Source organism: Pezoporus occidentalis, unplaced genomic scaffold (genome assembly GCF_034315485.1).
Source record: "Pezoporus occidentalis ecotype Australia unplaced genomic scaffold, CSIRO_AGI_Poc_V1 ctg115, whole genome shotgun sequence".
NCBI classification, from domain to species: Eukaryota; Metazoa; Chordata; class Aves; order Psittaciformes; family Psittacidae; genus Pezoporus; species Pezoporus occidentalis.
The window spans coordinates 2,304,182-2,317,974 of NW_026912940.1; the positions used below are offsets into that span (position 1 = coordinate 2,304,182).

General features: G+C 48.6%; 1 protein-coding gene across 1 annotated transcript in view; it reads left to right on the plus strand.

Moving 5' to 3' along the window:
* Positions 1-7,210: 7,210 nt before the first annotated feature.
* The window catches only part of FOXN3 (forkhead box N3), a 216,955-nt gene continuing 210,372 nt past the window's right edge, over positions 7,211-13,793 (plus strand). Inside the window, exon 1 of the mRNA XM_062638632.1 lies at positions 7,211-7,325. The gene's annotated coding sequence lies outside the window, so the exon portion shown is untranslated. The remainder of the gene's footprint in view (positions 7,326-13,793) is intronic.

Consider the following 13,793-nt stretch of genomic DNA (forward strand, 5'->3'; position numbering starts at 1 on the left):
GCAGAAAAAAATAAAATTTGTTTTCTGATTAACTGCATCTTTTAACAAGATGCACATCAAGCTGATTTACAGGATAACTTGGTCACTGTCTTTGATTCATCCCAATAAAATGTGGAGGTTTTGCTTTCTCAGGGACAAGGAAGTGACCATAGAATAATAGAGTGGTTGTGCTTATTAGGAACAGAAAGCTCTCAGCCTGCAGAAGGAAAGACTCCTTCAGTAAAGCTCATGTTAAATTAATCCAAATATACAAGCAATTAAATGTGATCCAGCAAAGCCATGTTACTAATATCACCCCAGGTGAGATTAATAGAACAGAGCACAGGCTTTAGCAAGTGAGAAAGAGGGAGATTATAAGGAAATCTGTGGCCAGGTTTCTCTATCCTTGTCAAAACAGAACAGCCAAAATCTCTTATGCTCTCACTGTACAACACTCCAGTTCTATTACTTGTATCAAGTATGGGAGCTAATACCTGTGAGGTTTCCCTCTTGAGAACAAACAGGGTGAAGATACAAAGCCCCAAAGCTGTCTTTATCATAGCAGGGCTGTGGGGGAGCCCATGGAGCCTGTCCCATGGGACATGAGTGGAACAGGTGTTGTTACAGGGAGATAGGATTTAACCTGAATCAAACTAGAAGACAAAAAAGATGAATCCAAAAGCCCTACACTCTATTGTACTGTTTGTTATCACATTGTTGTTTACTTGCACTTCCTTCATTCTGATACATGTATCAGGAGGTCTTTTTAATGCCTGAAAAGTATCAAACGTTTAGCTGGCATATTGAACTGATAGGATGGTAGTAAAAAATCTCTCTCCTGTTCATTTACTCTTTACTTACATGAAAGACAAGACGATATCAGAAGCAGAGTTAAAAAAAGAGACCCAAAGAATCAGATGCCATTCATCTCTGAACTTGAAAGCCAGTGAAATAACTAAGATGCTGGAAAAAAAATACCTGCCATAATTAAAATGGCTGATTGATGAGCACTCCAGAGAAGGCCAGTGTATAATCTGTCGGGAGCCTTGCTGAAAACATTGCTGGAAGGAGCCATATCTACATAACTGGGAAACACAAAGCAAGATGAAGTTACGTGAGAATTTCAAAACACAGGCTTGCAGTGGCACTTAGCTTCAGTGGCACACAGCAGGTTAGCACAACAGACTTGAAGCTGCTCCTCCACAGCCCAGGGCAGAGCCAGAATTGCCATCACCTCGCCAGGCTGAGTCTTGGGATGCTGCCATGTCAAACCACGTTTTGTCAAATCCCAGAGTAACAGAGATTAAGAGATTAATGGTCTGATTTTCACTCCTGACTTCATGCATGTGCTGCTCTACCCAGGTCTGAGGCGTTGCAGCAGCCCAAAGCCTCTGTGGCAGATCTGGGGATGGGGAGGCTGGATTCGCTGAGATGGCAGAGAACTCTGTGCGATCTGTCAGAGCAGCTGCAGAGGCACTTGCAGCAGCGTTATAGCATTTTCTGACTGCTCCTCAGCCACAGTGGACTCGGATGCTCTACATCTTTAATGCATTTCTATGCTAAATAAAGTGGATTTGCTTGAACTGCCTGAGAAAGCAGTCTGGGCTGAGCTGCATTACCTTTCACCGAAGGGAACTGGTGCTGTCCCACAGGGTGTGATGATGGCTCAGCAGTTGTCACTTCAGAGGGAGAGCAGAGCTATACCAGGAAGCAAAATCCTTGACCCCCCGAAGTAAGATGAAGGAAAGTGCATCTGCCTGTGCTCGGCAGCATGGTGGGAGGGCAGCACGGAGGGTGCCAGACTGAGAAGGACTGGAAGGAGTGGGAGAACAAGGGAGAGGTGACAAAGACTGGGGGAACAGATACTGATGTGCATGAGGAGGCAGGGTGAGCATCCCTTTGCCTCAGGCTAGACCTAGAATAGCCAGAAAGATTGACTGAATCTAAGTGGGTGGGCCCAAAGTAACACCTGTAACTACTGTGTAGATTCCAGGATGATTGATCAAAGAATAGAAAAGGAAAACTAGTTTTACAGAACAGCAGACTACCTTGCTTTCCAGCAATCACCTTGGACAGACAGGTAAGACCCAGTCTGGCAGTACCATAATAAATGTTTTCCAGTAGTTTTACATTATTCTAAAATCTGCCTCTGAATAGTCATTGGTCTTTTTTCCCTGGCCATAAGACATATGCAGTCTTGGATCCTAGTTGCATGAGGCTAACAGATACTCTTCTTCTTATTTTTTGCTTTCAATCTTTCAGCATTTCTGCCACTGAAGATCTTCTTCTACAGCTTCAAGTCAAGAAATCTTTGTGGCAGGTTTGGCATTGCCTGTAATAATTTATGAATGTGATGTGTTGACATGTTTACTGTGTGCATACATTGAGCCACTTCAATAGCTGGATTGTCAAGATGTGTACCCAGGAGAGAGAAGATTGATCCAGGCATACATTTTTGAGGAAACACTTGGGAAACAAAGCAAGTGCTCTTCACTGTGATTTTTTGGCTGGGCCCCTGCTTGGCTCGCTGGAGAGATTTCCCTGGGAGGAATGTGGGCGCCTGGAAAGCAAGACATGAAAGACCCCAGAGAATTTACAGAGGACCATTTACACAGAATTTTTTTGAGAGCAAAACTCCAAAAAGGGTCGAAAGTGCTCAGATCTGTAGATGTTTAATTTAGTAGACGTCAGCAAGACTACAAGACAAAGTGGATGTGAAATACTTTTTAACCAACAAGCTTTATTTCAGTGGTTAAATGGCTCTTCTGTTTTAAAAATGTTGCTTGAGTCATACAGGAAGGCTGACGGTCTCTGTTCTCCTGTACATCTGTGAGTGTGGAGAATACATGGGGTACATAGGCTGGAGCTTGCTGTAGGTATGTGAGAATCGGATTATCCCACCCATGGAAAGGTAAAAGCTCAAGGCCTGACATAAGTGGAGGGTAAGTCAGAAAGAGCACTGACAGCCAGAGATACAGCAGTAACCATAACAACACCATCATCTTTCTTAGAAGTCCTCACACGTAATTCTACTAATGACTTTATTAAATATGTAAGCCATAGCATTCAAGTGATTCGTATTTTTTACAAAACCCCCGTCCATTAACACAAAGTACAAGCGGAAACAAAGTTAATGAACCCAAATACTTGTAGGATAATATAAAGCTTAAGGGTGATATTGACAAAAAATAAAATAAGGGAGAGTGGAAAAAAAACAGTTTCGTTGTCCGCTGGAGAACCTGAGTTTTATCCTTTTAGTTCATAAAATCAAATCTATTGCTCAAGTGACTCTTACGCTGTTATTAAAAGTAGTACAAGAACACATATATGTGCATAATTAAGTACCCCTCTGTGACCATAACAGGTCTGCCTGGTTGTCCTTGGGGAATGCAACTGGGACTTGATTCATAGGCATGCAAGAGGGAATGTCATTACAGTAATCCCCCTGTATTTCACTACTTTGTCTGGGGCTCATACTTACATGGTTGAGTGGTTGGGTGTACAGCACTGGAAACAGAAGTGTTTCAGTGAAGGGTCTGGGCCATGTGGCCTGTACATCTGAGAGGCAATAGTAAATTCCCCTGGAACTGCGTAGGTGAGTTTTTGTCCTATGAAAAACTCAAGTCAGGCATGCAAAAGACTGAGGCTCTAGGTATATTATGTGTTATCTGAAAAGTTGGAAGAGCGGGTTTTTATTTGCCTTATGTTTTTGCACTGTCAGATACCTATGGGAAATGGCTAAGTGGAAAAAAAGTCACTGATATCTTCCTGCCCTTGAAAACATGTGTTCTGGCTTAAAGCACTGGCATTTTCATCTTTGTGTTCAAATGAAGAGACCAAACATGCTCAAGAAACGAAAAAGGTAAATGACATTCTGGAAGTGATGAGTGACCAGTTTTTTTCCACAGCTATGTTCATTTTCATGTGGTCCACCATTAACCACAATACCTGGCCTGGGAGCTCCCCAGCCATCCCAGCCTAGGTAACCAATTTTGGAAGTAAAACAAGGGAATGGGTGACAACATAACACCAGGAGTTATGGAGTACTGCACACATCTCCTGCAACACCTCCTAACTCTGCTCCTTGGTAAGTAACCACATGGTGCTACAGCAAGTCCTTGAAGAGACATGGTGGGTTTTATAGCAAGACTTATGGCTGCTTTGTAGGTGCAGACAAGTTCCTTTTGAGCTGCCTCCCCTGCAGGACTGGAGCTGTTCCCAAGAGGGATCCCTGTGGCAAAGGGCTTCTGATCTCTCTCTCTCCCTGGAGCAAGCTCCATGTTGAGCTAGCAGCAGAGAGGAAGGAGGCAGGGACACTTTTTCTTGAAGTAGGAGAAGGGTCACCTGTACCCTGTGGTTGCTCTGGGGCTGTAAACTCAGGCCACGAGGCCAGAAATAACTCAGGAGCTGCCTGCTGGAGAAGCTCGGATTTACAGACTCTCCAAGGAAACAAGGCTTAGTGAAAAAACTGAGGGAAACTTGGACAAAATGGACTGATGTGGACATGGAAAAACATTCTACTGCATGAATCATAAATTCTCCGTTTGGAGAGAGGTAAGAACTTCATCTACATTAATTTCTTCCGGCAGATACAGACAACAAAGCGGCCCTCTATATGGGAGAGTTTAAGATTGATACAGAGAGACAAGATGCACTTGGAGACATAGGAAGGAAAAATGCACCTCTGAGAAAGTTTCCACTATTAATATTTTTCCCTTGCAAATGTGGGTCTTCTGAAACACTCTTTTCTTTAGGAAGGATCTAAATGAGGAGGAGGTGGCAAGTAGAGCTACAAAGCATATAAGAAAGCCTCAAATACGTGAGTGGGAGGAAGGAGGAAGAAATGAAAGAATAATGAAGCTTGCATCACTGGGAGCAAACAACAGAAGAAGGAAAATGCACATACTTGTGGCTAAATTTTGCAGGAACTTAGGCTGGGGTTTAAAACAGCTGTGGTTAGCACAGATACAGGCACTGAGTAATTCAGACATCCTGATCAAAGGACAGAGAAACGTTACGACTGATTTCATTAGGAAAATTACCTGGCTTAGAGTTAATGGATAAGCAAGGGAAAAAATGCCTTCCTTATACCATTGATCTGGAGCAGCCCTGCAAAGGGTGATTGGCACCTGTGGTATCTATGATGGCTATGTGATCTGGGGATTCCTTCAGTGGGGCCAGGATTTTGCCCTTTGTGGAGACTCCTGTTGCCATCTGTGGGATTTTTTCATGTGGTAATATTGCAAACAGTTATACATAAAAGCAATTATTAGGTATCTTGTTACTAACATGGTACCTGGGGTACCCAGCTCTAGCTGCATCCATAGCTGAGTCCAAATGCTCAGCTGCTCTTGGGGGGCTTTCATTAAAACCAAATCAGGTGTTTCTACTTTGAGAGCATCTCTGGTAGCCACCATGTCAATGGCTACCAATCTGAACCAGGAAACAGGCCTGGAAAACGATCCAGAGGTTGGGTTTATTCCATGTCTTCTGATTTTGTGTCAGCCCTTTGCCATGAAGGCTTTGTTGTAAGGGCTGTTAGGCGCTGAATGAGCAGGGCTGCTCTCTCCTGCTGTGGCCTTAGGCATATTGCAGAGCAGTCAGCAGAAAACTTCCAACCAAACAGAACGAGGGACCTGTGTCTTACAGCAGCAATCCTGTGGGATGGGAACGCCTCTGTCTCTATGTCACCAAAACTACTTCTAAAGTGAAAACTGTAACTTTGCTCAGGAAACCCCAGGGTTTTATGTTTGCTTTGGAATAAACTGAGCCCGTCCATCCATTGAAGATGTCAGCACCAGGGAATCAACAGGAGGGTATGGCCATCTGCACAGACAAGCAGTGCCCAGGGATATAGCTAGGACCACCGTGGGAGCAGGGAGCAGCTTCATGCCAGCAATTTTTATGAATGAAAGAACTGTGCTGCTACTTCAACCTCTGCTGGCTTTTTAAAATCTATCCTGCGACAGCAACAAGAAAGGGCAAAAGAACAGCGTTTCCATTCCCTTCTTCCAGTATCATTCCTATTTATTGTTTTGTTTCAAATTTATCAACAAAATACTACTTTTGTATATTGTTGACCTTTGAAGGCTGCAATATGCTGGTGCAGAATACGGGTTTCTTTGTGTCCCTCCTGTACCAAAGTGTGTTGGGTCTGGGGTTGGGAGCCCTGGTAGGAGTGGTGGAGTTTGGGTAGCCAGGAAGAGGAGCTGGCAGGATGCAGCTGTCGTTCTGCCCTCTGTCCACAGTTAGTGTCAGGAAAAGAATGTATCCCCCGGTGGAAAAAAAATCCCATCCCATCCCAAACCAGCCATTGCCCCATTATGGCAAAATAAATGGATGAAGCTACGTTTTCCCTATAATCACTACAGCAATCACATGTACCTTGTCACTCTGTGGGGTTGGTTGGAGAAGGTAAGTTTACAATGAATAAGTAAATGCCTTTTACAGATTTGTCAGTTCCCCGTACATGTGGTGGTGCTGACGGTGCCAGGTCCCTCCAAGACCTGCCAGCCTTTGCACACGGGCCCCAGCTCGGCCAAAGCTCCCTCTTGCCTGCTTCCATGGGGGCAAAGGCAGCAAGAGGAGGCTGGCATGAGGGCTGCAAAGGGGCAGCAGAAGTGAGGAGCAGCGTGCACGTTCATACCAAGCTCTCCTGGCACGGGCACGTTTTCTCAGTTTCCAGCTGTAAAGAGCAGAGCGTAGGGAGGTGCCAGGCCTGGGCTGGAGCTCCCAGCCGGTAGGACCGTAACAAAACCAAGTTTTAGCGCCGCACGTCTCGGTTTTCAACACGTGTAAGCCCCGCTCCGGCGGCACGGAGGTCGCTCGCAGTGACAACGTGGTGGCCAGGGAAGGCTCGTGCTGCGCCGGCACTCACCAGGGCTCCTGCCCCCCGGGCTTGGCGGCACGACGGGAGCGAGGCCACGAGCGGGGCTTCCCCTGAGAGGAACAGAGAAGGAGGCGTGGGACCGGCCGCGCGCCGCTGCCCCCAGTCCCGGCGCAGCCGCGTTCCCGCGAACCCGCAGGAGCAGCGCCCCCGAGCCCAGCTCCCCCGGCTTCTCGCTCCCGCGCTGCCCCCCACCCCGCTGTGTGCCCCGGGGACGCCCGGCCAGGGAACCCGCCGCCGCTGCCGCCGGCTCCGGGAGGCGGAACGGCGGGGCGGGGCGAGGCGGGGCGGGCGGCGCTAGGGCCCGGCGGGGCGCGGCGCCTCCGGCGGGGGCAGGGGGGGTGCAGGCGGCGCGCGGGCTGCGGCTGCCTCCCGCCGCGGGGCGCGGAGCGGGGCCGGCCGGGGTCAGCGCCCACCCCCGCGGCGGCGGCGGCGGCGGGAACCAGCGCCGCGCCACGAGGTAACGGCCGCCGCGTTTCGCCGTGTCACCGGGAGCGCGTGCGTACGTGTGCGTGTGCGCGGGCGGCCGCCGCGCCCCGGCCCTCCCCCGGGGAGCGGAGCCGCGGGCAAACTTCGGGGGCCACGGGGCGGGCAGCGGAGGCGGCTGCGGGGGGGCTGCCCCGGCTGCACGGCCACTGCCCGCCGCCGAGCTCCGGCGCGCCGGGGACGCGGAGGGCGGCGCGGAGGCGGCAGCGCGGCGGCGGGCAGTGGACTGTGCCTGGCGGTGCCGGCTCCGCGGGGACGCGCGGCTGTAGCGGGCGGACGGAAGGGAGGGAGGAGGCAATCGGCCGGCCGAGCCTGGCCAGGTCCCGGCGGGCGCTGGCGGGGCAGGCGGCGGGCAGCCACCCGCCGTGTCCCTTTTGTTCCTGCGTGCCGCCGGCTGCTGCATCCGTGCCCGGCGAAAAGCCGCTTGGTACTTCACGGGCTCCGGCCGTGTCTGTGCACACACGCCTGAAGGGCATCCTCCGCCGGCGGGGCCGCTCGGTCAGAGCCGGCGGGAGAGGTGCTCGCCTGTTCGCAGATCGGCTTCCCTCTGCTCGCTGCTCTTCAGCGCTGACTCTCAACTTACCCGGACTTGCCGTGAATTAATTCCTTGGCCGTACGGGCATGTGTCCCTGCAGCCCGGAGAGCGGGTTGCACGTTACCCTGCTGGCTGCGCTGCGGGCGGTCACTACTGACACCGCAGAGATGTGTCTGTGGGAATCTGCTCGCGCGGGCACGGCACGGCTGCGCTCGCAGCCCAGTTTACCGAAACTTTAACTGCAGCAGGCGATGTTGGTACGGCGGAGCCGTTTGCGTCAGGGCAGACCGTTACTCCGGCGGGGTAACGGCGGCTCGAGGGCTTGCGCTGTTTCGGGGGGTGAATCAGAAACAAAACCGAGCCAGCGATGAAAATGAGTTTGTGTGGTTTAAAGGAGCCCAGCGTGGTAACGGCTGCTGGCGCACAGTAGAGCGGGAGGCACCCCCTGCTTTCCCCAGCGTAGCCCCCGTACCAGGCAGCCAGCAGTGTAACGTGCGATCACTTGGTAGCCGAAAACGCAGGGCCTTGCAGCGCTGGCCGCCGAAGCGTTACGTGTCATTAAAGTAGCGCTCGTGGAGGAGAGCGACTGTCCCAGGAGCTGTAAAATCTATAAACACTTTTCTGATTGGTTTAAAAATTTAGACACAGGAAGCGGATGGTGTCTAATAACAGACAAGTGGAGACACTGTTGTCATGGAAACTGGGAAGACTAACCCTCCCCCCCCCCCCTTATTTAAAAAAATAAAAAAGGGCAAAAGAAAGAAGTGTGCATCTCATCAGAAATGCCTGCAGAGCGCCTGGCTGCTGCCGCCTTCCCGCAGCATCTGTTGAAACACGAGAACATGCCTGTCAAATCAAGGTCATTTCACAATACACCCCGTGCTGCTGCCTCCCCTCTTTCCTCTCTGGACGATGTCCCCCGCTTTCCACCCCGGGAGGAGGTGGGAGGGTGCAGGCGGCCTGCCCCGTGCCCACTGGCTGCCCTCCTCGATGGTGGGTGTCCTGCCCCAGCCAGGCCTGCAGCGGGAGGAGCTGTGGCTGGGGACCAGCAAAGGCTCAAAGCCCGGGGGCCGTGTGGGTTATAAACCAAAGTAGTGAGGGGTGACTTAGCTTTTGATCAAATAACCAGGACACATTTCTTTACATGGACCCGGGAGAGAAAGCCGGGTTTGATTTGATCTCCCTGTGTTGCTTCACATTACAAAGTTATATTAAAATGTAATGATTTGGACTTGGATATTAAGGCTGTTTCTCTGCCTCACCTGCGGAAAAAAAAACCTAACCCCTAAAGGGGGCAAATGGCTGTGGGAAACCCTGTGCAATTGTTTTTAATAAAGACATCACTGTTTGGTTATAGCATGCAATTTTAGTACAAAAGTAGAGATGTGAGCATAAAATATACTTCATTACTGATGGATGCAGCATGAGAAAACCAGACTGTTACTGTGGTAAATGGAAGTTTTACTTTGCCAGACTATTGAAAGTTTATTGTGTGTGAAAGGAGAGAGCTATTTTGATTTTGGAGCAGGAGAGAGGTATTTCACAGCAAACTCACAAGAAAGGTTTTAATCTTTTTGCTTATTTTCTTGAGCAGCAGCCATTGGTTCAGGTGTTTGTGATGGAGAGATGTCTTTGAGCATTCACTGCGCTTTCTCTGAAACATTTCATTTTGTTGCTACCTTTAATCTTCCTTTTGCAGTGACCAAAACAAGAAAAACGCACTTGAGTGCTTCACCCACTATGTAAATCATCACTTTGAAACCTGGAATGACCAGTTTGACCTCTGTTGCCTCTTTGCTGGCATATTTCACTCCTTGCATTGTTATTTTTCAGGAAAACCAGCAACTGGTCAGCAGGTCTTGCACATCAGGAGGTAAATCTTGCACGGCACTGAGGTGAACGTGCTCAGCCCTGTCTCTACCCACATCCTTGGGTCTTGCTATCCGACAGACCCAAGGCCTGGCTTTAAAGTCTGGTTGTGGGTAAAACTGGAAGGAGCAGTGCCTGCTTCTGCTCCAGGAGTCCCGGTTGGCTAGGCTGGAATGGCACCAGGGTGCCGGCTCTGGGCCCCCCTCCCTGTGTCCAGGAAAGGTTCAGAGAGTTGGGCAGTTGCATGTTTAGTCCAGCTCACATCTGATTAACCAGATGCTGCTTGTAATTGCCATGGAGCTCAAATGGAGAAAGTTTGGCCTGGTAGCGAAAGTGTGCTTGCTTCTAGAAGCGAATTTCCTGTTGTTGGGAGAACCCTTATCCGCAGGAAGGTTCGCTTGCAGGAAGTGTGTCAGTTACTTGTTTTTACCCGGTGAAGGAAGTGAGCTGGATTAGGTACTTTCTAGATTTACCTTTCATCATCCTCCATGTCTGTGCTACTCTGTTTATGGTTTTAGTTTTGAAAAGTTTGATGGTATCAGCCATTCCAGAGGGACTTACATGAAGTCAAATGCTCCTGTTGCCCTGCCGTTTGTTGCTGTTATTAAAAAAACACCCCACCAGCCTCTTGGGGCCACGTTTTCAAAAGTGTCCAATTTACAATTTATACCTTTTGAGCCTCATTAATAGTACTCATAGGCTTTTTTTTTTCCCTTCCCCCTCCTCTTAGAATGAAAGATCAAAAAATGCTCCAGTTAGTTTACTAATAGGGGCAGTCCCTCCACTTCTGAACTGCCTTTCATCACGGATCATAAATCACTTTACAGAAATGAAATTTTTAATATCCACAGAAGTTGTATGTTCACAACGTAGCATTTCACATGGACTGCCTGAAGTTGCAAGGCAAATTAGGATCAGAGCTTAGAGTCACATTAATTGCCCCTTAACTAGCAATTGCTAAGGGATTAAAACTTTGGAAATGTGCCTGCATTTCCTGGGTGCACTTGTGCTGATGCGCCAGTGCAGTGTGCATGTATTGATATGGGATGTGGGGCCGGGGGTGAGAATGTAAGCAGTGGTTCCAGAAAACACCAGTCACTTACTGGTCCCTGTCATGCTGGGATGCAAGGTTGGAGGCTTGTAAGATTGGACACGGCTTTGGATGAAGGTCCAGACTAAAGGTGAGGGCTGGGGTTTAGCTCTTTGGGTTCAAGTAAGTAGGGGTGTTCAGGGAAATCAACATGAGTGTCGGCTCACAATGGAGTATTGTGGTTGCATGTGTGTTAAGATGAAGTATGGTTAAGTATGATGCTAAGCTGGACTTTTGCAGGGGGTTCTGAAGGGGAAACGTGGAAAAGTTACATAAACTTGTAAGAAGCTGCCTGGCATGCTGAATGGCTTCCAGCAGTCGTTTTTCATGTAGGAGATGTCTTGGTGTTAGTAGCTGTTCCTGGCAGAAGAGGCTGCCGGGGCTGTTCAGAAGCCTCAGCTGGGCTGAAAGAAGACTGTCCTGGGTGATCCTGGAATTTGCCAGTTCATGACTTCAGAAATAACACAGTGCAGCATGACTTTGGCCTCAGTTTTGACATATTTCTAATGAAACCGCATTTGGCATGTTACCTGCTCACACGGCCAAGGCAAAGGAAAACTGTAGCAAAATAATGAAAAATAGAAAGGAAAAAAGGGACCTTAGCAAAACAGCATTTCGTTTAAATGTAAAACTTAGAGCCATGTGTTTTTCGGAAGCCATCAGCCGGTTCTGGGAAGCCAGCCTGAAGCTCTGGAAGGCAAGGCGGTTTTTGGGAAGTGACTCCTAGGCTTTAGAAATCCTACTCCATTTAAGGTGCCTGAAGTTGAGCTGCTAAGCATCAGGGTGACTCAGACCCTCCTTAACTTCACTGTAGCACTTCAGGTGCCTTTACCAATCGCAGGACATTTAAATGATCTAGTCCAAAGCTGGGTGCCTAGCCTGAAGTTTGCACCTTGGCTGCCTGCATAGCCCATGAGGGAGCAGAGCTCCCTGCACCCGGTTGTCATCCTTAAGGGTAGACACAGAATGGGGATAGCCCCATTCCAGAGGTGGCTGGGGAGAGGGTCTGGTAAATGGCTAAAGCTTGTGAGGTCTGGACGCACGACTTCCAGGTGGTTCAGGTGATGTACAGCCACCCTGGCCCAGCCCAGGTGCTGGTGCTGCTTGTGTGCGGGGGGTCAGTTTTTACCCGTCTGTCTTGGGGATGAACAGAAGCGACATGTTATGCTTTTCCAAAACTCTCCCTAAAGCTCAGCTACTCCGTAATGTCTGCGAAAGTGGGATAGGCTAAGCCTGCTGGAGGTGAAACTAATGATTATGATGCTGGACAGTATTTTGTCACTCTTTCCTTTAATTTCTCTGCCTGTAGTCTAAGAGTCTCTTTTCTGGAGATGGTCTTTCTCTGTGTAGGCAGTGACTGTAGGACAGACGAACGGCAAGGCTGTGACCTGTGGTCAGGGTTGGTAGGGGCCATTGAACAGAACAATCTGCCTAGCTGTTCGACGTTTTTTCCAGCATTAGCAGGAATTTACCTCAGTGCTAACTGATACAGTGATGTTGTCAACACTGGGTGTTTTTCTGAAAATAGGTAAAAGCCAAACAAAGATAGGTATTATTTAAGGAGTGGGATGGTTTTGGCACACACTGGCTTCTTCCTTTGCCCACCTCCCATGTGCTGGGGTGTGGTGGGACCCTATATGTGAACTCTGCTCAGGCCAATGTGAAGTTCCCTTATGGGATCCCAATTGCATACCGCTTACCTGCCACCTATTTGCTGATAAAGTCCACTCACAATGTCTGGGCATACTTATTTTTGTTGCAAGGAAAATACACCAGACTTCCTAACAGACGGGGCTTTATGTACAAGGCAATCCAAGCTAGATTCTGGAAAGCATTTCACAGAATGGCAGCTTTGTTGGAAATTGCTTCTTAATACTGTATGGCAAAGCTGTTGCTCTTTTTAGTGTAGTTCTATGCAGGACTTGTGCCTGCCCCGTTGAACCGAGCAGCATCTTGCATCTCCTGTGACCCTGCCTCCTGTGTCAGGCTCTCTGGGCTCCCTGCTCCAACCCCGGGCAGCTCTGTGGCTCCCTGCTACAGAGATCCTTTTTGTTTTCGCTCTTGGGCGTTATGGAGAGGCCAACCTTTTCCCCGGATAAAGTCGGCTTCCGGCACAGTGAGCAGATGTGAACTCCCCAGCCCTACCCATCCTTACATAGCCGTGCTCCATGTTACTCCTCTCAGTAAGATCTTCTCATTGCCAATTTAATTGCTGGCTGGGCTTGCTTTGGAGAGAAGCAGAGGCATTTACAGGGGTTACGAGAGGTTATTGGAAATGAGTGGAAGCTGAAAGCCTGACCCATCAGATTTATCTGGATTAAATCTCATTTTACCCCCAACTCCAACTTGTTTTGATCTGGGTTTTACAGCAGATCATTTGCAGAAGCTACCCAATTAATATGTTATTTTAACACTAGATTTTGCAAAGCTTTTTTTTTGTTGGAGGTGGAGAAAGGATCCAAATGTTTTGATCCTATTTTTATCTCTATCTTCACTGAGTTTTTCTCACTCTGTGCTTTGCAGAGAGGAGCGAAATTTTAATAATTCACTAATATACTTTCACTTCATTAACATTTTATCATTCTGGCATTGTGCATATGGCAAACTCCTCAGTATTCTCATTAAGGGCCTGATCTTGCCCCCATACTCTCAAATCCCTTCAGGTGTGGAAAACCCTAAACTCGGGTGTTATTCTGCTCTTTGGAAAGAGCTTTCCTCTTTTTCCAGTAAATAGTAAACTGAACAAAACATGGAAGGTTTTTTGGGGGTGGTTTTCTTTTTTTTTTTTTTGGGTGTTTTTTTTCCTTTTTTTCGTTTTGCACAAAACGGAAACATTTACACAAAGATAGGAGTGATGGTTAGGTTGGAGCCACTAAGCACCAAGCCTTCAGCCATTACGAAACCTAATGGTGTCAGTCTAGAGAGCGTGAAGACGCAGGGTGTTCCTC